The 23,229-nt window shown below is 32.7% G+C and overlaps 1 long non-coding RNA gene across 1 annotated transcript; it reads left to right on the top strand.

Moving 5' to 3' along the window:
- Window positions 1-1,748: 1,748 nt before the first annotated feature.
- On the top strand, window positions 1,749-16,023 carry LOC105853288. The gene is made up of 5 exons (XR_001145127.1): window positions 1,749-1,768; window positions 4,298-4,324; window positions 7,120-7,146; window positions 13,364-13,411; window positions 16,003-16,023. It is a non-coding gene; the product is annotated as an uncharacterized LOC105853288 (long non-coding RNA).
- The last annotated feature ends 7,206 nt before the right edge of the window (window positions 16,024-23,229 follow it).

Genomic DNA, 23,229 nt, shown 5'->3' with positions numbered 1-23,229 from the left:
TTTCATTTCCACAACAGGTCTAATGACTATATTAATCACTTTTATCCCCACCTCCAATTTCTGGCCTCATGAAACCCCCATCCCAAATTTTTCACTCTAAGCCTCCATTGGAAAATAATAAATTTGTTACATTTAGACTGAACATCCCTAAGACTAAAAGCACACAATTCCACAGAGTGTTTCCTAAATACAATTACATGTCATTAGAAATTGATGAGCCAACATCAACTGTTTCTTTTCCAGTATAATAACTACGATCAAATTTTATATTGGAAATGTATTGGCTATTCAAGAGAAGGCAATGCAGTATACCTCTATAGCTCAAGTAAAAAATGAAGAAACCAAAAACTAAATTCAAACTCCAGTCCTTAATTACAAAAAATAATTTAAATATTTGCTCAGTTTCCTTTTCTGTTAAAAGGCCATTAACGGGCCCTTCCTGGTGGTGCAGCGGGTTAAAGCACAGCACTAAGAAACTTGAGCCATTTCCACATGAGTTCGATCCCCGCCTGCCTTGGAGGAGATCCATGGCCTGGCAGACCTCTCCTGGTCCGCCTGCTACTCCCCTCAGCAGTGTGCTTCATCAGTCATCCTGTTCTGTTTCCCACTCTGTCTCTGGTGAATCCTCTCACCCTCTGCATCTCTGGCCTGTACCACAGTTCTGTATGAATAAATAAATAATCTTAAAAAAAAAAACAAAAAACAGGTCATTAGCTTTGATAGGTACAATATAAGTTCATGTAAATATGTAGACTGAGGACATGTTCCTATATTTATATTTCAAGTTTCTTACTTCTTTTATCACTTTAAGTCATTCACTCATAAGTGGTATGATTTCTCTTAAAACCTCATATACTATAAATATATTAAGCAAACCATTGTGTTGAAAATTATTTTACTGTGTGTGTGAATAATTTGGTGTGAACTAATCAATGTTATTTATCCTACATAATTCATCAATAATTTCTTTTTATTCTCAGATTCAAAGAAAGCAAAAACTCCTGCAGCAGAAGGTATTAGAAATAGTTCTTATTTTCTTCTTATAGCTGATGAGTCCCTATGTCAATTCTTCAGGAATTCTTCTTGAAGAATCAACATAGAATAAATAATTATTGAGTTAGGTAGATAGAGAATGCGAAGAATCAAATCTCTCCAGACAACATGATTAATGTTTTGTCAATGCCAATGGCACTACACTAATGTGGCTAACATGACAGTACATAAGAAATACTTAGCAGAAATAAAACACAAATTTTGTATATGTAAGTGTTTTCAAAAAACGTTTGCTTTACAGGTAATTGAACAAGAGATGTTCTGATCAAGCATTTGCTTTTTTGGAAAGTATAAGCTCAAATAATGTTGAATACATCAACATCAATTAGAAAATGAATCATTCAGGTCTTAAGTCATAACTGATCTGCCAAATGCAGTTGTTTCTCCTATACTCGTTCACTTCACATATATACATGTTTGTGTGTTCACATATCTTTAAAAAGATTGCAAGGTTTGAACCATTGAAGTGGTTAAATAGTATAGTTGGGCTAATTACTGCCAAATGATTTTTTTGCTTAAACTATGAAAACACCTATGATAATTGAAAATTCTTCAGAGTTATGCTCATTATGAAATTTAAGGAGAGAAAATATGGGTGGATATTGGAAAAATTACATTCTAATCAATTTGTTTGCATAGTCAATTTGATCTTTAAAGTTTACATGAGCAATGATTTTCTTTTTATTTCCTTCAACAGAACAACCCAAGGGAAAAAGTAAGGAAATGCATGCAAAATATATTTGTGTGTCTATTGTTTTTCTTTACTACTATTATTGGACTGCTGGTTTACCCAGACATGTTTTATATTCCCTCTCTACATTAAGTGCATGGGAACTCTTATTTGATGCTTTTTGACAGAATGAAATAATAGACAGCCTGGCAGAAGGATTTGATCAGAGTAAATAGCACAGCATGGCAATCATCCTTACAATCCTTTTCAAATTCATGCAAACATCTAATAATTTTACCCACAGCCTCCTAACCAAAAATAAAACTGCATTCCATAAACCAAAGCTGTCTTATATTAGTGTAAATGTCATCTATCCCTGTAATCTGGTTAGATATAATCTGGTTAATTATTAGGAGAGATTGAAGGGAAAAAACTTCATGCAAGTTTCATATTCTTTTTTCAAATAGAAAATATCTTCTTGTAATCATAACTATTTAAGCATGTGTGCATGAAGGATAGCATTTTGTTCATAACGTGATTTTCCTCCAACAGCACGATGAGCAGGTAGAATAATTGCTTGGGATCCCTATCTTAGGCAGCATCCACTGTTGTTTTAATACACATATCAAAACCGATTCCTAAAAATACAGTACAATCTGTTGCCTTGAGGTTGGGTCTTTGGCACGTGTTCTCTGAAGAATAGAGGCAATATTGAACACACAAACAAAAACCAAACAATTTAACTTTGTATAGCCACTGAAAACTCACACTTCTAGGTATGTAGAGTTTTAATATTAACAGATGTTTTACATCTCTGTCAAGAAATACAGCAATTTTAAAAGATATGTATATTTTCCTATAAAAAAAATTAGGACAATCTGGCACTCTCTATCATAAAAATGTTGTAAAATGACTTGTGGAGAGAATGATGAAATTATACTACAACTCAGCCAGGGGGAGCAATCTATCTATAGAGAAGGCTATGTTCCTTCAAGTCCAGATTTATGTGTATGCACAGCTGATGAACACTGGCACACAGGTGCAAAAACCACTTTATAACAATTGCACCAGAAGGAAAGTGGAGGATAACTAGAGAGTTGAAAAATGGTATTAAATAATATATATACAACCTAAGGTCCTCACTTTATTATCTATGTGATTTCAAAATTCCTGCAGACACACTGTGGCTCCTTAGCAGTGTTCAGAGCATCAATATATTTAATAAATAAGCATGCCTTCCTAACACTCATTTATATCCCGATGACTTCCCCTATCCCAATGGTCAGTAAACTGTGTGACCTAAACACTGTTAGGAAGAAGAGAAAGTTTCTTCAAAACAACTCAGTTATTTTCAAATGAACTTATTTGTTCTGGTATACTTTTTTGAACTTATTTGTTCTAAGTATACTTTTATTATTGATATTGTTATATCTTTGAATTTGTTTAATTTTCAATCTCTAGGCTGTGTTCTTATTTTGCATTTTATTTTCTGGTTACTACGCATATGAGGTCATTCTCATTTTTTAAAAAAGACTGATTTATTTATGCATACAGAACTAGGGCAGGGGTGGTGAGAGAATTCACCAGCAACAAAGTGGGGAGCAAAACAGGCAGATTAATGAAGCACACTTCTGAGGATAGCAACATTGAGACAGGAGAGGTCTGTTGCACCATGTGGGTCACCTTCCTGGCTAGGGATCAAACTTGTGCTGCAGTGGCTGCAGATAGCTTCATAGTGCTGAGCTTTAACTCCTTGTGTCATCAAGGAGGCCCCCAAACTCAGCTTAATTTTTGAGATCAGAATAATGCTTTGTCTCATCTCAAAGGAATTCTATAAACAATATTTGTCCTAAAAATAAAAGTATATTGTGTTTTCCACTGAAAATTCTTATTTTTTTAAGTCCTGGAATTGCTTCAGCAAAGCTTCATTTTATGTTAACAGTTACCTTTAATATGAGGAGATTTTACCTTAAAGAGAAAGTCCAATGAAATATCTCCATCTGTATCTTTTTGAGAGTTATTTTAGAACAGCTGTGAAAATTATACTCTGTACTAATTCTTCAACCCCAAACTAATTTCACTTTGATCTAATATAATAGCAAATTAAAATTTTCTTGATCCTTTATAGACTTTTTTTTTTAATTTTCCTGTTTTATCATCCATGAAAGATTTTAATTCATCTAATTTCCAGATATTTTCATAGTATTCTGTGCAGGAACTCTGAAGGGGATAAAGAAAGACATATTAAATATACAATATTGTTTTTTTTGTGTCAGTTATTATCTGTTGCTGTTCTACAACATTAATACATCATGTTTATTTGTTTTGAAGCAATGTAAATGTGACACATGTATTGAGGATAACAGTAATGATAATTATAGTAGTAGTAGTAGTAGTAATAATGATAATAATATTTTAGAACCAGAAAAAAAAGAAAAACAGGTGGAACCAGGTAATTGATTTTAAATTTCTCTATTCTCATTTTAAATATATTGCTTCATTTGCAATTGAATGCTGAATTTGAATCTAATCACATGAAATGTTGATTGTTTTAAATTGTCTTTTTCCATACAGCAAAATCACCAAAGAAGGAGCCTTCAGGTGAGTCAGTCTGGTGTTGCTGGGCACTTTCTGACATCAGACTTTATTAGCATTGTCCTCTCAGAGAGGAAGGAGGGAGGGGACATTATAGGAAAGGACAGAAACACACTCATCTCCCAGTTTTTTGGTACAAGCTCTCCACATAGAGTTTACACCAATGAGTTTCAGTTAAGAAAAGCCACATACAAATGTTACATTCTCGCTACTCAAATGTATGTCCTGTGAATCAGCAGCTTCAATATTACCTGAAATTTATTAGAAATACAGAATCTCTACCACCACCCCAGAAATACTGGCTCAGAATCTGTGGCTTCCTAAGATCCATGGAGTATGTGTGTGTGGTGTTCTAGGAGCATTGTTCTAATGCTTAGTGTAAAGAACAAACGAAACAAAAGTAAAGTAAAAACAAAAAGGTCGTCAAAAAAATCAAAACACTATAAATGAATCTGATGTTTTGCTTTTAAAATGTGGAATACTCAGTTGCAGCACATAGTCATTTTTTATTAATAATGTAATTTACAGATATTGTGTGAATACTCAGGGGTGTTGCAATGAAAGTAGAGGTAGATTTTGTCCTTGATGTATTTATACTATAAAACAATAAAAGGGCCCTCCCTGGTGGCACAGCGGGTTAAAGTGCCTCACTAAGAATCGAAGGCCACTTCCTCATGAGTTCGATCCCCGCCTGCCCGGGAGATGATCCACATGGCACGGCAGACCTCTCCTGACCTGCCTGCTGCTCCCCTCAGCAGTGTACTTCGTTGATCTGCCTGTTCTGCTCCCCATTTTGTCTCTGGTGAACCCTGTCACCACCCCTGCACCTCTGTCCTGTACCCCAGTTCTGTATGCACAAATAAATTAAAAATTCTTAAAACAGTAAAAAGGGATCTGTTGGGGAGACAGGATGTTCTGAACTAACTCCACAAATGGGTTTTATGGACTCCACCCCCACATCAGGCCAGAGAAATCCAAGGCATCTAGGAGGATTTCTGGGAATAGAGGGTGGAGTTAAGCAGCCAGGCTTGTTATATAATCAGAGACACGTGGACTTGGGAAGTTGTTGGCCACTTTTCACCCACCTGGAGTGTGTTAGTGGTGTCCCAGCTCAGCAGAACTGGTAAGAAGAGTTCACCTACATATATATTAATTTAATTTCAAAGTAATATATATACATTTATAAAAAAAGCCCTTTTTTAACCCTTTTTTTGTGTTGTCCACAGTTGAGTCTCATTATAAATACCTTTAAGTACCTTGGTGAGAACCCACACACAGGCCAACCCGTTTCACATTGGGGTTGTCCTGCAACAATTCAAGAATCACGCAACCAATAAAGCAAACACTAAAAAGTAATTATCATAAACCCAACCATTTTTTTGAAGTTTTCTAGCATTTAGTCTTACATATTGTTGTTTCAAATGAAAATAAAATTTTCTGAATTTTTTTCAACTCATCTTGTTTACAACACCACTTGCGGATCTTGGCACAAACTTCTACTCAGGATTTGCCACTGAGTTTTCTTGTGTGTGAGTGAGTGTGTGTGTGTGTGTTATGTGTATGTGTATGTAGATGGTCATGGTCTCATAGCATGTGCATAAATTACCCCTCCCGTTTAATTGTATTTATATGGTGAGATCATTAATTTATTATTGGCCAAATAATTACACAAGTATAGTTAAACTCTATTCCTTCTCTTGCCAGAGGCTACATCAAAGCACAGGTTCAAATTCACATTTCTTATTCTTCTTTCATAATTATGAAATTTCCTCTGCCAACCCAAATCCATTTAGGTGTTTCTCCAACTAGTTCATATGGCATTGTTTTCTTTATTGTAGCATTTAATACACTATTCTAATCAAATGACCTTTTCTTTTATGATTTCCCACTTTAAATAGTCAGAGATCAAAGGATAAATATTGTTGTATATCTCTTTAGCCATAGAGTGCCTAGTCTAGTGGGCATTTGATATGGCTTATGCAATAAAAGAACTATTAGACGGATAATAGCATATTTAAACAAATTATTAATGGCTTTCAAATAATTTGCAAGCTAAAATAATCTCACATTTTACCATTTCATGTTGACATTGATGTTACTTATACTTTGGGGATAGTTTCTTTTCTTTTTTTTCCCCCCTTACTGATAGCAGTGTAATTGTTCAGTGGAAACGTTCCCACAAGTGGAATCACACATGTTCTCACTTACATGTATGTCAGGAAGCAGAAATAGAACATGTTATTATGAAAGCATGTAAACATGAAAGAAATGCAGAATGACTTGATGTAATCCATTTTAAAAGTTTTAATAGTTGAATAGTATTTTATAATCACAAACCTGACAAAATGTATTTTAAAGTGCTTGAAATTATCATCTACATGTTATGGAATATGATTACAGTGTAGCAACTTAGCAGTTATTAGGTATTTTGAAAAAAAATCATTATATCATTTTTCAATATAATTAAATCATTTCATACCAGTGTATGTACTTAAAGGGAGTAAAATGGTTTGTATATAGAGGCCAGCAGAGTCTTAAGATAATTTCAAATGAGAAACAAATGGAATAAATCATGAATGAGCATTTTCTGTTGGGACAAGATGTGTAAGTAGCAGAAAAATGTATGGCTTATGAAATATATTTAAAGCATATCAAAGTGCTGCATTTTCTTATTCAGACTTACTCTTTTTCTATAGTTTCAAAGGTTATAATAGTCTTTTAGAATTTTGAAATAAACTTAAGAATAGAGAGAGAAAAATAGAATTGTTGTTAATTTAGACCCTATCGCTTCTTCTCAACAGCTCTGAGTGACAAACAAGTAAAAGCAAGTATGTTGAGCAAGACTTTAAAATAAAGAATTTCAGCAATTTACTCACTCAGGTTTTCTGCTAATGATAGTGCTAATGCTGATTTTTAAGGTTGGCTTAACACATTTCTTGCTATGATTATTAGTTGAACAGAAATAATATGCATAATATTCATCTTCTGTTAACTCATTATTATTATTATTTAGCGTTTTCATTTTAAATGCTCATTTCCCCAGGTCATTCCCTCTCTTTTATTGAGATGTTTGGATTTCCCTCCTCCTGCAATTTGGAGTGTGATAGTGTTCTATGTGTTTTTTTAAAACATAATAGATTTAAGTTTCCTAGTGTTTAATCACTAGATTAAAACAGTAGGCAATATGTTTTATCTACCAATGTAAGTCACTGTTTTAATGAAATGAAGTTCCTGTGATTTTATTAACACTTCCCTTGAAATGTCGTAATTTCCCTTGAAAATTTCTATCCACAGAGTATAAAATATGGACTGATAACTGTAATATCCTATGGTATGTCTAGCAATAGTCACTTTAACTATAAACTTAGGGAGAAATAACTAATTTTTTTGTTGCTATTCCTTTGTTAAATACCATACCTAGCAAGTTGTCATTAATAAAATTGATTTTAGGCAAAATAACATTCAATTTTAGAAAAGATATACTTTTAATATCTATATACCACTTTATAGTAAAACCTCAGTTATAGGTAAGTTCTAAATATATTTCTACATCTGGGATAGAGATGATACATATCAATGAACATAATAATACATAAAACAAATACATGCTTCACTTAGTGCTAGTTTTTGACATTAGAGTATATCATTGGCAGATTTATCAGAAAATTATAATATTGAGCAAGTTGGTGAAAATGTTCTTTTTAAAATTACAGTTGGAAATGATCATATAGACATTGAGAATTTAAAAAAGAGGTTTGACATGAATCTAAGTTCCATTTTTATTTCCATAAAAATTTTTAGTTGAATGTAAAGCTGATTGGAACTGTACATTATGTAGTCCTTAGTATGGTAATACTTAGTCTGTAAAAATGCATAATCAAGAAAATATATAACATACAACTGACAATTTTGCAGCATGTTACAGAACGTTAGATTGAAGATTGCTGCTAGAAAAAATATATGTATAGATAAAAATATTCATTTGCAATAAAATATTCCTGTAAGTTATGCTATCTATGAATTGCACTATTCAATCAGGTTTTGAAGAGATCAGCATGTTTTGTAGGAAAATAGCAAATGAGTTTGTCAAATCATTTTACACTGAATATAGAAGTTTCAAAGCAATGTTCAACTCCCTATATGGATGAGAGATTTTTTATTTGATATAGACATTTATTCATTACCAAATTAATTTCATATAATTCACAATTTGTAAATTATGTAGTGGATGGTCAATTATCCAACTAAGAACTGATTTTTTTTCACTTTAAGCCATATGACAGAAGAATTATTATGTAGCTGCTATGTACATTGGGCTATTTAAAAAATTTAATGACTAAAGTGAATTTGCATATCATTACAAATGCTCTTAAAAATTCTTTAAATTACCCTTGGAATATTATCAACAAAGTATTTGTACAGTACTTGAACACTCACAATAAGATTGTGCACTTAATCTTAAATTAAAATAAATTAAAATAAAAGCAAATGAGAGAATGTGATGTACAGGTTAATTAATATTAATATTGTAGATGATGCAGTGCCATAAAACTGAGGTAAAAAGAATGGATGAGTTGAATAGGTTAAGAAAAAGTCCATGGAAAAAATAGAGAACAAATTTTTCTCTAGCCCTTGCTTAAAGAAAATATCTAGCTTGTGGATTGAGTTATTGGTTTAGAATTGTTTTTAAGTTTTAAGGAAACTAACTTCACCGTAGAAAAGACACTGAATTACACACACACACTCCGGACCAGTATTCATTCAGAGTAGAGGTGATCATGGTACTATGAATTTGAAGAAAATGGAAACCTTCAGTTTCATTAATGTCATATAAATAGGGGGGCTGAATGACTCCACATTATAAAATTATTCACTATTGTTATGTATCGAGGAAGAGTGCTTTAGACCAAATAAAGATGCCAAACCTATGTTGATATTTTTTACAAATGTTTACAAATCAACACACACTTCTTTATAATGGCACATGCAAAATGAAAATATGGCTCAGAGGTATGCAGAGATACGTCCACAGATCTAGTTCCCCTCCATGCAATTTCCCACACCATATTAGATTATCACCGAGGGGCAGCCAATATAATTAGTCACTCTCAGACAAGAAGAGGACCAAAGAAGCATTTCTTTATTCTCCAAGGCTTTTGAAATCTTTAACATTGTCCATGGTGAATCTTCAAGAAGGAATGGAGTAGACAACACTTAATTGACTTCATCTTTACCTTTTGTTTAAAAAATACTTACACAAAAAGTGTTATTTCAGCTATAAAGAAGTGCTTCCACAGATCTGTTTATTCTGTGCCAAGGACCTTGGAATTCTTTATGTATTCCATGTGCTTGTTTGACTAGTGAGTGATCACTTTAAACTGAGTAAAAATAGTCACCAAGCACCAATCAGAGCCAAGCCTAATTATTTTTAATCATGGAGTCAAACTGGTGTGAAATTGCAACAATCACCATTTTTTAATTTTTGAGCTAATCTTTATATTTTGTGAAATGCTCAGCTACCGTATCAAACTATGCTTATTCCCGTAATTATGTTTCAGTACCTAAAGCTGAATCATATAATCTGATCTCTGAACTCATGATATTTAAAACATTAAGTCCTATTCTATTTACTAAGTTATATAATATTAGAATTATGTTTGGGCATAATATTCTTGAGTATGAGAAGTGACATGGTGTCAAGGCTTACTTTAAATATTCTGGAATAGAAATTAGTGGGAGAAAGGCCTGTGGGCCTGTTCTAGCTGGATCTGATGTCAAATGAACTCATCTGGCACATGTCATATATGACTTTATCTCAATCCTTTTAGCTGAATCTGGGTTTACTCATTATTCTGGAATAATTATGACTAGCATCTTTATATGCTCAGTTTGGATAATAAATTATATAATCACTACCCAAGACACAGATGATTTTGTAGAATGAACTCAGAAGAGTACTCATATGGAATTATTATGATGGGTTTAGGAAGTATAAGTAATAGGAAAAGTATAGTGTGAGACTAACTTAGGTAGTAGGGCAAGACATATTCTTGCTTAACCCTATACATGAAGACAAAATCAGCACTTAATTGGAAAATGTTCATAGTTCAGATGTCAGAGATGCTCATCAATGTTGATTCAAAGGTATCCAAGCTACACAGATGAGTGCTAACAGAGTAGAATTGGTACTGAATTTTAGAGTGAGGAAGAAAGAAAGAGAGAATTCCAATGGGATACTAAGTACAAATTTTCATATTACAATGGAGTTAGCAAAATACCACTATGAAGTGTGTATTTATACCAGGACAATGGTTATACTACTAAAATAATCTGATTGTGTTTTAAAGGGTAGAACAGTATTGGTACAGATATAAACAAGTTTTCCAGTGAGAGGGAGGGAAAAAAAAGAACATCTAAATAAACTCTACTTGAGCAAAATCTAAGAATTGAATTCTGTTTAGTTACTCAGCAGCTTAAAGATGGCCAGAAGAAACTAAGAGAGCAGATGACTATGAAAAGAGACAATATGTGAGTTATCTAATCATAGTTCATTTAAATATAAACTTGGTGGGAAGAAAATTGAGCATATGAGGAAGATCTTGGTCTCTGAAAAGATGATAAGAGCAAAGGAATGATATTACGGGGCCAGTGCTATTTAGAGGAGGGGGTTCTTGAATAATTTACTTTGAAATGGAATCAGAAAATTGAATTTTTGATTCTAACTTTTAGCAGCAAAGGAAAGTCCAATAGTTTCTGTTGGTAACGATTAAAGAAATGCTGTTTCTATATTTTTACAGTGTGGAGGTCAAGCACATGAGAAATCATGTTGTTATATGGACTGTGGAGGTGACTCCCAATCTGAGTTATATATTATAATGTACTAGGACATTTGCAAATATAAGAATACCTGGATTACATTTCAAACTCATTAGCTCTAAATCTTAATGTTCCAAAACTCAAATTCACTCCACTAGATCTATAACATCTGAACCCCAAGGACTCCTAAGACACACCCAACCACTTCTCATGGGCAGCCAGAGTGGTTGTGAATGAAACTTTACAGTCGTTGTGGAAAGGATGATAACTATGTACACACACATTCAGTGAGTAATGAGCCTAGGGACCAGGTTAGTTAAAGACAGAAATTGGGACAAAGTTTGGTGCAGCCCGGTAGGCTGTCTTCAAAAGAACTGGGATTTGGAGGAAGGAAGCAACAACCTATGAGAAGTCATAAGAAATAAAGAGGATATACATCTCATCTTTAGGCACTTTGTACTGTTGAACAACAGTGTTCAATTTAGAAGACTGCTTTTAGGGAGCAAAGTATCCTTAGGAAACTAGAATTTGTTTGAAGAATGGAAGCAAAGTGCACATTTCAGAAGAGGCTAAGGGTTTAAGTGAATGTGTACAATGAAGAGATGACACAGTGGAAGGATGTTGACAAAGCAGTAAGAAGTTTTATAGATGGTGTTTTGTGCTAGAAGCTCAGACTCCTGGTAGTAAATGAGGTAAACAGGAATGGAAGCCACAGGAGCATTAGTTCAAAATATCTTATGGGGACCCCAGGGAATCAGTTTCCACAATAGGGTCCTGAGTAGCAGAATCAACATCACCTGGAAACTTGTTTAGAAATGTACATTCTCAGGGGCCTCCCTTATGGCACAAGGGGTTAAGTTTCAGCACTACGAAGCTATCTGCAGCCACTACAGCTCTACTTCCACCCCTGGGGAAGGGAGGTGACCCATGTGGTGTAGCAAACTTCTCCTGTCTCCCCCTCTGCTCCCCTCAGCAGTATATTTCAGTCAGTCTACCTGTTCTTCTCCCCATTTTGTCTCTGGTGAATCCTCTTAACTCCCTCACCTCTGGCCTAACCCCAGCTCTTGTATGCATAAGCAAATAGCTGTTAAAAAGAAAGAAAGAAAGAAAGAAAATGTACATTCTCAGATGTGTGTCAGTTCTGCCGAGTCAGACCCTCTGGGTTTATTATCTATGTTTTAATAGTGCTATAGGTGGCTGAGGTATGCAGAGTTTCAGAACTACTATAAAGCCTTTACCTGGAAGGCAGGTAACAGCCAGGAGTCTTAGTCTTTCTACTCAGGAGTTTAGATGATATTTACTTAATTTATTGCCATATTCAAGGGTAATGCTTTTAGAATTGAAACCTGGGAGTGATGTGAAAGTCTCCTCTCAATCACATTTCTCTAACTGTGGCACAGAGAGGTCAGGGGGCCATGGAGATTCCTATTTTGGTGGTTCTCAGAGTCTCTATTGTAGATGTGTGAGGGAGATATACATACTAATAAGAGTAAGAATAAAAATAAAAATGACTGAGTAGAACAGCCTCACATAACAAAAAGCTAATCAAATGAGTAAATTAAGTTTCCTAAAACCTTATAGGTCATTATTATCCTTACTTTCGAAAGGGCTAATGGAAGGTTCAATTTTAATTAATCTTGATTTAAGGTCCAATATTTTGCACTCAGACCAGCATTGTAGATGATGTGTTCAGGGAAGCCCTCTTATCTTCCACTCTAGATATGGAGAAAAACTCTGAAAACCCATTTTGGATTTTTAATTTCCTCTCCCTCTTCCTCTCTCTCTGTAGTATTCAAATGGAGTTTTCTATAATATTGTGGCTAATCTTTTATAATATAGAGGTCACATTATGCTTACAGTCCCCCAAATTAAATAGACAAATAAGGCTTTTCAAATATTCTTTGTCTTAGGTCATTTAAGATTTGAATATAAATTCATCAGTTAGCATTCTAACATATTTTGTGGAATAAGTCACCTATTATGGTCACTTCATACAGAAGTATGAAATTTTAATATCACAGAGTTGTATATGGAAGGAGTTTCTATGTTGCTACTTAAGAGAGTTCATTAGTTCAAACTGTATAAGCCCTTTCTAGCATGACTTTTTGCTGCTTGCTTTGCTCTCCATGCATTTTATCTTGGCAGTTTTAGTCTTGTCTGACCTACAATACCATATCGACCTGGTATCTCGGATTCCCATTTCTCATCCTTTAATATCTGAAATTGCAGAAACTGAAAAAGCCAAAGAAGAAATTGGTGCTGCTTCAACTAAGAAAGGTAAATGTAGCTGAAGGAAAAAGATTTCATGACTATAACTAATTTCTACTAAGGTTTCTAAACAAGGGTACTGTTGAGTGCTTTTAGAACAGCTCAATTTATTGATTTTTACTATTTTTTTTTGATAAAGGAACAAAGCCACTTAGCAAAAGTTTAACAGCATCTATATTAACAAGGTTGAATCGTCTGCTTTCTAATACCAATAGTTTTTTTTTTTTTTTTCCTTTAGGGTTGTAAACCAAAATTGGTAATTATAGTCCAATTGCAAGTTGTTTTGAAAAACTGAAGAAATGCAGCTCTTTAAATTCAGATCTCAGTCACCTGCCGAGCATTTAAAATTAATATGTTGCCTTAAATATATTTGCTCAAACAAACTTTGATGAGAACTTAAATGATGTTTGCTTTCTGCAAGAAAAATATTTTAGATATAATTTGTTTTAAATTTTAAAATGACAGTTTTATTAGGAAAAGAAGAAAGAAAAAGAGAGGCTTTAAAGCTATAGGTGGGCTAGAGAGCTGCTGCCAGAGAGTGGAAGAGCAGAAGTTAATGAGATAGAAATTAAAGTATACAATAGGAAAAGCAGTATAGTCAAAATTAGAATTGCTATGAAAGCTGATAAAATTGATAAACTGTTATAAAAACTTAATTAAAAAGTGAAAACACATTAATATGAGAAATGAAAGGCGGCATTCCTGTAGATGCTATAAGTAATTTTAAAATAAAGTATTCTGGAAATTTTAATATAATTGATATTTTAAATCCCTACTTAAAATGGCAAAAAAAAAAAAAAAAAAAACTAAGCCAGATGGCTTCACTGGTGAATTTGTAAATACTTAAGGAAAATTAATATCAGTCTCATACTCACCTTCTAGGAGGAGAAAAAGAGAAATTGTTCATTAATTTTATGGAACTGGTATAATCTTCCTAACAAAATTGCTTAACAAGTACTAGAAAAGAAAAGAGGCATGCAAGCTAATTATTCTTATAAACAACAAGGTGTAGAACTAAACAGAATATTACTTGATCAAACCTGGTAATTTATGTGAAGGATAAAAAGGAATTTTTTTTTTAAGGAATTCGGTTTCACTCTAATTAACTGGAATGATAGAATACAAATAAATTACTTTGATCATAGAAGATGCATTTGAGGTAATTCATGACAAAAGTGGAAACTTCCTTAGTCTGATAAGACATATACAAAAATTGTTAGTAGATATCATACTGCGTGCAGAAAAGTGAAAGTTGCTCTCCTGTGAATTGGAACAAAACAATGATGTTTGCTATCATCTCTTGTATTACATGTTGTGCTGGATATTTTAGCCATGGTAATAAGATGAGAGAAAGAAAAATAATGTGCGAATAGAAAAGTAAGACAGTTATCACAGATAATATTTATTTGCAAAATGCAAAATAATCTATAGGTTAACTATTACAACTAATAGGAAAATTTAGCAAATTTCTATAAAAACTTATTTCTCTCTGTCTTTGTCCCTTTTTCCCTCCTTCTTTCCCCCTTGCGCTGTCTCTTCAGTTGGTGACCTTGACTTTTTTCGAAAGGTCAAGACCCATCATATTGTATACATTTTTTATTGCTCTAGCAATAAAACTTTTATTGCTTTAGCATATTATTTTAAATGTTTTCTACATCCCATATTTCGTTAAACTAAAAACCAATTAAGTCTTGGGCTTAATTGGATTCCAGATGGATGCCTTGGCAATAATATTCCATATTCAATATTGTGTGCATTATACTACATGGCATTTGGAGAAACACAAATGCATGTATGTCCTATAGTCATTAATGTTTCTAAGTTTTATGAATGGGTTAAGTTGTTGACAACCACATTCGTTCACTAACTTTGTATATTTTCCTCTTGAGTTATGCAAGGTGATGCTTATATGTGAGAATATTTAGCTCCACATCTATTCATCATCTAATGTCTGCTCATGTCTTCTGAAGACCAGTACTTGAATCAATTATTTCAGAAGAACACACTGATTTTGTATAAATTATTTTTGTTTTGATGTGTAAATTGGTGAACAGTGAATACAACAGGAAAAGAATAAATCATAAAGCATGATTCAGTGAAAACTGCACCTACATGATAATCTTACTTCTCTTTTGTTTACTTGTGATCTGGGGTGGCTTTACTCAATATTTAAATGACTCTCAAGTATGACTACACTGTCCTTTTAGTTGATTAAGCCATGTGAAGCCTAAATGGAAATGAACATCTAGTTGACATTTTCAAGACACTAAATAACTCTAGCAATAACCAAGAATGTAAGTCAATTAATCATAGTCCTGCCAAGTGGAATTATTTCTGCAGCTTGTTTACCAAAGGCGAGGACGAAAGAATAAAGTAGAAAAGAGTTTGTGAAAACCAGTCAGAAAAAAACATTTACTTCTTGGAGATTAGATTTATAATAGGTTTCAATTGGATTATAGAGAAATGAGAAATGTTGAAAAAGTTTTAGAATAGCTTGTTTGGAAGAAATACTTAGCATTGAATGAGTTACAAAATGCTTTTGAAGCAGAAGTAGCATTTCTATCTGGAACTTTTATTTAAACCTTATCTCTGCTTTGCAGCTGTACCTGGGAAGAAAGAAGAGAAAACAACCAAGACAGTGGAGCAAGGTAAAAAAAAATGAAGGAGTTTGACATTATCTTCTTTAAAAAGACAACAACATGAGGAGGAAAGCATTGGATTCAGACAGGTGGAAGACAAAACCTTTAAATCTATTGCTATCACTGTCCTTGCATGATTTTCTGTGCCAGGGAGTATGTGAGGTGGCAATCTGGGTTTCTGTTCTTTTGTATAACTAAACTTTGAGTAAAGGTTCAGAACAGAAAAGCATTACCGACCACTTAATTATGTCTGAAGGAGTGCTGAATATTATTGGATGAAAGAAAAATTGATCAGGGTAACTACTAGATATTTCTTGTTTGATTTGTGGTTTCAATCCCACCTGAGCTGTCATAAAAGAATTTCTATTGCTTGGAAAAGATAGCTAAAACTTAAAATAAGAAAAATAAGTTATTTACATTTATACTGTAACTTCAGCAATTGATTTTCCCAAGAGGTTGAAATTTCAATGTTTTAGATCATAATACTTTGAGTATTATGATTGCATTTTTATAATGTAGTTATATAATGCATGCATCACCCTATAATATATTTGAGAAAAATGTGACAAGACAGGAGAGTTAAAACATTTAATATTTTGTTAGGAGTTTCACTTAGAGCTCACAGTGATTTTAATTGTTCCTCTCTTTGGTTTTTATAAGGTATATATTTGTCATTTATTAGAATAAATAAGATCAGAACTGGGAATTATTTTGTCAATAGTGAAGTCAGTGTAATTCCCCCTCTTAATTTAAATTAAGATTTAAATTCCTAAATTTATAAATTAAGATTTTTATGTGAATATATCTAGAAAAATATTTATTACATTTTAGATAAAATGTTAAGAATTCAGTTAGAAGTTAAGGGTTTATTTTTTTTTACTTTTCACATTATAATCATATTTGAATGTTTTCAAATTAATTTTGGTTACTGGAGAAGAGCTGAAGATTTAAAAGGCGATAGAATAGAATATTTTTTCAAATTGTTTTTAAGGCGGAGATTTTCATTTTTGAAAAATAAGTAGGGGAGGGGATACTAGTTCTCAGTTTCAACTTGTTCACCTAGGCAAGACTCGGACTCTAAACTTCTTTAAATGTAATTAATTAGAACTGACACGAGGCTATTTAAGAAGAAATAAGATTATATGTGAAAGATTATAAATTCCTAGAAAGTCTTTTTAGAGGCATTTTTCTTTTTTAAAATCAATTTTAATTCAGGTAAAACAAAGCAAAAACCACTTTGATTTCAGCCCCCCCCCCCAATGTTAAAGTGGTGATAAGTCATCTGTGACATTCATAGATTGCTTTCGGAGTCACAAAATATGAAGAGATGACAAAAATGCTAGCAACAGCTCTTTAAACTATTTCTTCCTCATTGAATGTTGATGTCAGGCTTTTTTAAATTCTGTAATACTTTACCAACTGAACAAGAGGCAGGAAGTAGTTCTGAGAGATGTGAACATACTCCTTCAGATGTTTTATAATTAATATTTTTAAATGACTTTAATGAAATTTTATCTTGGTTTTCATAAAAAGAGTTTCTCTCAATTATATTGACTTGGTATATTTTAAATATATAAAGCAACGGTCTCATTTGCAACTCTAAAAATCATGAGTAATAGGGTATTTGGATAACTTGTATCATTTTGTGATGGCATAGCTAATATTAATACTAGATAGACAGTATTTTGTGACTTTAATAAAAAACAGAGGTCATGGAGAATAAATTAAACCATGAAATTCTTCAGATTTCACCGTGGCAGTCTAAAATTTAAAAATGCTTTAATGATGCTTTCAGACTTATGCAATCTTCTTTATACAAATTTTACTATCTCCAGTAGTATCAATAATATAGTACTGGTTCATAATTCAATATAATTAAATAGATTTTAAAAGTTATTTTCATTTGTTTAAGTTTGAGCTTGGGGATTTTCATTAGGGAAAAAGCTTTATGATTTTCATTAACTCAGAGGAGTTGTCAAATACACTGTGATATAGGTAAAACTGAGTGTATTGAACTTCTGGAGTTGGTCTACATTATCACTGTAGCTGGGAAACAATGATGAAACAACACTTATTATATGGGAAATTCATATTATGAAAAGTAAAATTAATTTTATGTTAACATAATTTAGTAAACACAATCACATATTATGAGATATTTAGTTAATTTAAATTTTATAAAAGTACCCGAATATAATAATTTATCTCTGACTCAAGATGATTCTTTTTATCTTCCATTTATTCATCTCATCAAGATCATAATTGAACTAGACTGGAACTTTGGATTTAAAAAATACCTTATAAATACCTCTACTTTAACAACACATGCACCGTTAATTATTCCCTTTGTTTAGAAAGCAATTACCTGGAAGCATCAGGAGGTACATCACCTCCTTAATACTTGTTTTCCACAATAAATTTTGCTGTGAGAACTAAAGAACATTAAAGTAAACATGAGAATATGGGCTATCAGTGAGGGTTTATCTACAAAGAGTGATTGTATTTCATCAGATATAATTTATGATTTTGTTATTATTTAATTTCACATACTTGATGTATTTTTTTATCTTGGACATTCCTTTTCAAAATATACTTGTCTTCACCAAACTCATTTCCTTCTCCCACAATCGCTCTCTCTAAGCCTGTGGTGATACTCACTTGTTTTAGCGTGTAAATAATCAATCTAAGGAAGCAGCATAGCTTGATACTTGCTAGGGCAGGGAAAGACACTAGCAAGGTTATTAACCCTACAGATCTGAGTTTTAGGTTGTCCCAGCATCTCCCTGATTTTAATTTCCTCCTAAAGGACTAAGTGCAACAGTGAAAAAGTAAAGGAAATAGTAATAAATCAGTTGAAGATCATTTTTCTTTTATTCACTACTATGTAAGGTCTTTTTACATGGTTTTAAACCAGCTATCTCAATTTTTAAAAAAAGTGCAATTTAAAAAATTATTAAAGTACGTTTTAAGAAATAGTTTGTCTCAGGAGCTTGCCACAATGCTGACACAGTAAACGTTTAATAAATTATTGTGGAGTGCATAGAATCATAGAAGAATTTTTGAAGAAAAGAGTATTAAGCCATCCAGATTTCATGAACATGTCTCTAAACACTGCTCAAAAAGGAGAATAGTCAATCAAAATGTGATTTCTAGCAGTGAAGGTTGTCAAATATTTTAGAAGCCAGAAGCGATTAAGTGCTTCTGCTACCTTCATCTAGAGAAAACTTAATTATTCGATATGCATTATTCATTAATTACATCATTGTTTCCATGCTCTTTGTCGATGGTACTCTTACATAAACAACCGGCATGTGCAATTATCATCTGGATAAAGATCGACATTTCATATTATACTAATTGTAACCAATATTTAGTGAAATAAAGACATTTCAGATGGAAGAGAAATAGCCTAATTAAACTAATAGATGTCTATTTGCAGAAAGGGTTAGCTTTGTCCTTGCTTTTCTTATTTTTACAGCAAGAGCTGAACTAGATCATCTTTAAGTCCTTTCAAATGTAAAAAAAAATCTCTTCAAAAAAGTTTTTTTTTTTCTTTAAAGATTTATTATTTGTGCATACAGAAATGGGGTACAGGCCAGAGGCTCAGGGGCAACGAGAGGCTTCACCAGAGACAGAGTGGGGAACAGAACAGGCAGATCGACTAAGCACACTGCTGAGGGCAACAGTGGGCGGGTCAGGAGAGGTCTGCCACACCATGTGGTCACCTCCCGGGCAGGCTGGAATCAAACTCATGCGGAAGAGGCTTTAGCTTCTTAGTGCTGTGCTTTAACCTGCTGCACCAGCAGGGAGGACCACTCTTCAAAAAAGTTTTGAACAACATGTTTCCTATATCAGAATATGGACTCTAGTCATCTTTAGGGGGAGGGTGGTCTAGCAGACTTCCATCTCAAAGATTCTAAATCCAAATACTAATATTTCTGTACTTTTATTACAGAAATATTAAGTTTAGTTTTCCACCTTAGCAATTAAAAATCACTTCAAAATTCTGTTAAGAAGAAACAAGATTCATAAAATTGTTGTGCCTCTTAACCACCTAGCATAAATTTAAGCAAATTGGTAATCATTTTATTAAGGATAAAATCGCAGTATGTGTGTCTTAAATGTATCAAATGCACTCCATTTCCTGTAATAAAAAATCAACTTGCCTTAAATTAAATATAGTCATATGTGTCCATCAGAAGTTTCTTTTTTTCCTTTGACATTATAAATGGTATTCTACATAATTGTATTAGCATTTTAAATTGTCACAGTACCAGGTAAAACCCAAGTGCTGCTATATGATATGTATGTTTGCCACTGTCTTCATCCACCTTTCACATTCTTCTAGTCTTTGAACATGCACTAGCCTGTTTAAAATCTGTGGTGTATATTTATTATTGACTTATCTCGTACTTTGAAGTGACTGTTAGTAATATCTAAGAGTAATGATTTCTTGGAGAGAAGCTTATTTACTTAAATAATGAATGTTTATATTTTATGGTTTGTCAAATTTATAAAACAATTTTACACTTAAATGAAACAAAAGTAAAGATTTAGTTAATGAAAATTGTATTTAGTGATTTGCTTAATTTGTGATTATAAAATTGCCTGTTTGCACATCTGGACTAAGTCATGCTGGTGACCCTCAATAAATGTTAAATGGTAATAACAACACTATTGTTCTTGTGAATTCCAAACTTTTTGACAATAGGTTGTGCTTTGGTTATTTAATATTTATTGAGCACCCACAACAGACTTGGCACTGGGGAATGGATAGAAGGAACACAGAGTGGCTTTTGGAGAGAAAATGGTCTACACACAGAATCCATACAACACAATGAATATGTTCTGCTTGTTTACATATTCTATATATTTTCAAAAGACCTTTAGAAATTATTCATTGTCTCACTTGTTCACATAACAAATTTCACTGCTTATTTTATTTAATACTTTTTGAATGAGCCCACCATTATTTTATCTCTGGTGTTGGAAATTCCTTTCTCGCTCTCCTTTCTTACCATGTTCCCAACTTCCCTTATTATTTCATACAAAGACTTAAATCTACCCATCACAGAGGAATGCTTGTTCTCAAGAAGTTTGTTTCATTGCATTGAATTCCTGCAGGATACTAGCCTCTTCCTTGAAATATCTGGTTCATGTCAGTAATATTTGTTCATAAGCATGAAAAGAAATGCAGCGACTGGCCAACATGTGCCACGATGATGATGAGATTTGGAGGCAGTGCTCTCCATTCATTCTGCACCTTATTGTCAGAAGCTATTTTCTTTGCTATTAATGATACCTTTTCTCTAAAAAAATATAAGGTCATCACTTAGGTCACAAAGAGAGATAATTGTAATGCCCAAATGCCTGCTTCCATGCAAATATTCTGTTTGCAATTATCATGAAAATAAATTATTCCTATGCCTGGTATGGCCACTGTGCCTTTTCCTTCCCTTCCTAGACTGTAGACATTATATGAAGAAACTCACTACGATTACAAGATCACCCAGGAAACCTCCCCTGTACTGCAAACTGGGATTTTCACTCTCTTTTTAAAAATATCAAAATATGATATTATGGATATTTATTATATCAAAACATGTGTGTGTTTAGTATGCATTGTATCAAAATATGTATATATTGCTCTATATCAAACCAAAGCAAATATTTGGTGTAACTTGAATGTACACAACATAGATATTTTTTAAGTTGATTTTTAGATGAATTACTTTTTACTTACATTGCTTTTAATTTTTGGACAGTATTTAATTTCTTCCCTTAGGTGTGGTCTTTGTAGTTACCCCACCACCATAGCACATTTGATCCCTCTCTACCCCTTTTAAGCTCTTCCTTTCCTTGCCTTGACCCCTCAAACTCACCCTTCATTACAGGATGCCTCAGATCTATCATCAGCTTGCAATTTTTGTCTTTATCCTGACTCTTTGTTGACTTTATATTCTACCTATAAGTGAAACCATCCAATACTTATATATTTATTTATTGCTTAGCATAACCCTTTCTAGTTCCATACATGTTGCTGCAAATGCCAACTTTATCCTTTTTGATCACTGAATAGTATTCTATTGTATATATGTACCTTATTTTCTTGATTCATTTATCTGGAGATATTTGGGTCATTTCTGTATCTTGTAAATAGTGTAACAATAAACATAGAGCAGTAGGTTTTCTTTCAAATAAGTGTTTTTGTGTTCTTTGGGTAGATTCCTAGGAGTGGAATAGATGGGTTGTATCATATCCACACAGTTTCCCAGGCCACTCTTACAACCAAGTAAACATATTAACTCTTAGGTCCATTAGAATTGGGGTAGATAGATAATATTAATTTACCTGATGTTTAACCAACAACATACCCAGATGCAATGAGTCACTACTTCTACCCTTTTTATGATTCTTCATAGTAGTTTCCTAATACAAATAATATTAATCTTTTTTGGTTCTTAAAAGTAGCAAAGATTTGACATCAAATTTTGCTCTTGCCACCTCTGTATTATAATCTCTAAACTTTGTGTTGGCTGACCTTTGTATATTCTTATGTTAAACCAATGCAATGCAATTATAAGCTATAATTGGTATAAAACCCATTCAAATCCAATTGTAAATATTGAGAAATTTGTCATATGATGTCTGATTCTAATGATATATATGTATATATATATATATGTGAGGAAAACTACAATACTAAGTGAAGAAATAAAGGATAAATATTCCATATTCACAATAGTCACAGGTAAGTAAATTAAAAATTATTTAGATATCAATTACTCTGAATTTAATCTGTGGAGTTAATATAATGCTATTGAAAATCCCAATGGAAACTGACACTGTAGATACTGACAAACTGATTTTAAAGTTCAAACTGATTTTAAAGTTCATATAGAAAATTAAAAGACCTAGATGAGCCAATACAGTAATTAGATAGAATAACAGTATTGGGAGAATAAAACTACTGGACTTCAAAATCTATTATCAAGTAATGATAATTAACACAGTATAATATTGTGAAAGAAAGAAAATGGATCATTAAAACAAAATAGAGATTACAGAAATAAGCCCACAAAATATAGTCAACTGATCTTTGACAAAGGAACAAAAATAATTTAGTAGAAAAGAATAGTCTTTTCAAAATGTGATGCTGAACAAATGACAATCCACAGGAAAAAAAAA

Source organism: Condylura cristata, unplaced genomic scaffold (genome assembly GCF_000260355.1).
Source record: "Condylura cristata isolate star-nosed mole 26May11 unplaced genomic scaffold, ConCri1.0 scaffold00001, whole genome shotgun sequence".
NCBI classification, from domain to species: domain Eukaryota; kingdom Metazoa; phylum Chordata; class Mammalia; order Eulipotyphla; family Talpidae; genus Condylura; species Condylura cristata.
Note: the sequence above shows the minus strand (reverse complement) of the source record. Positions and strands in the feature narration are given on the sequence as shown.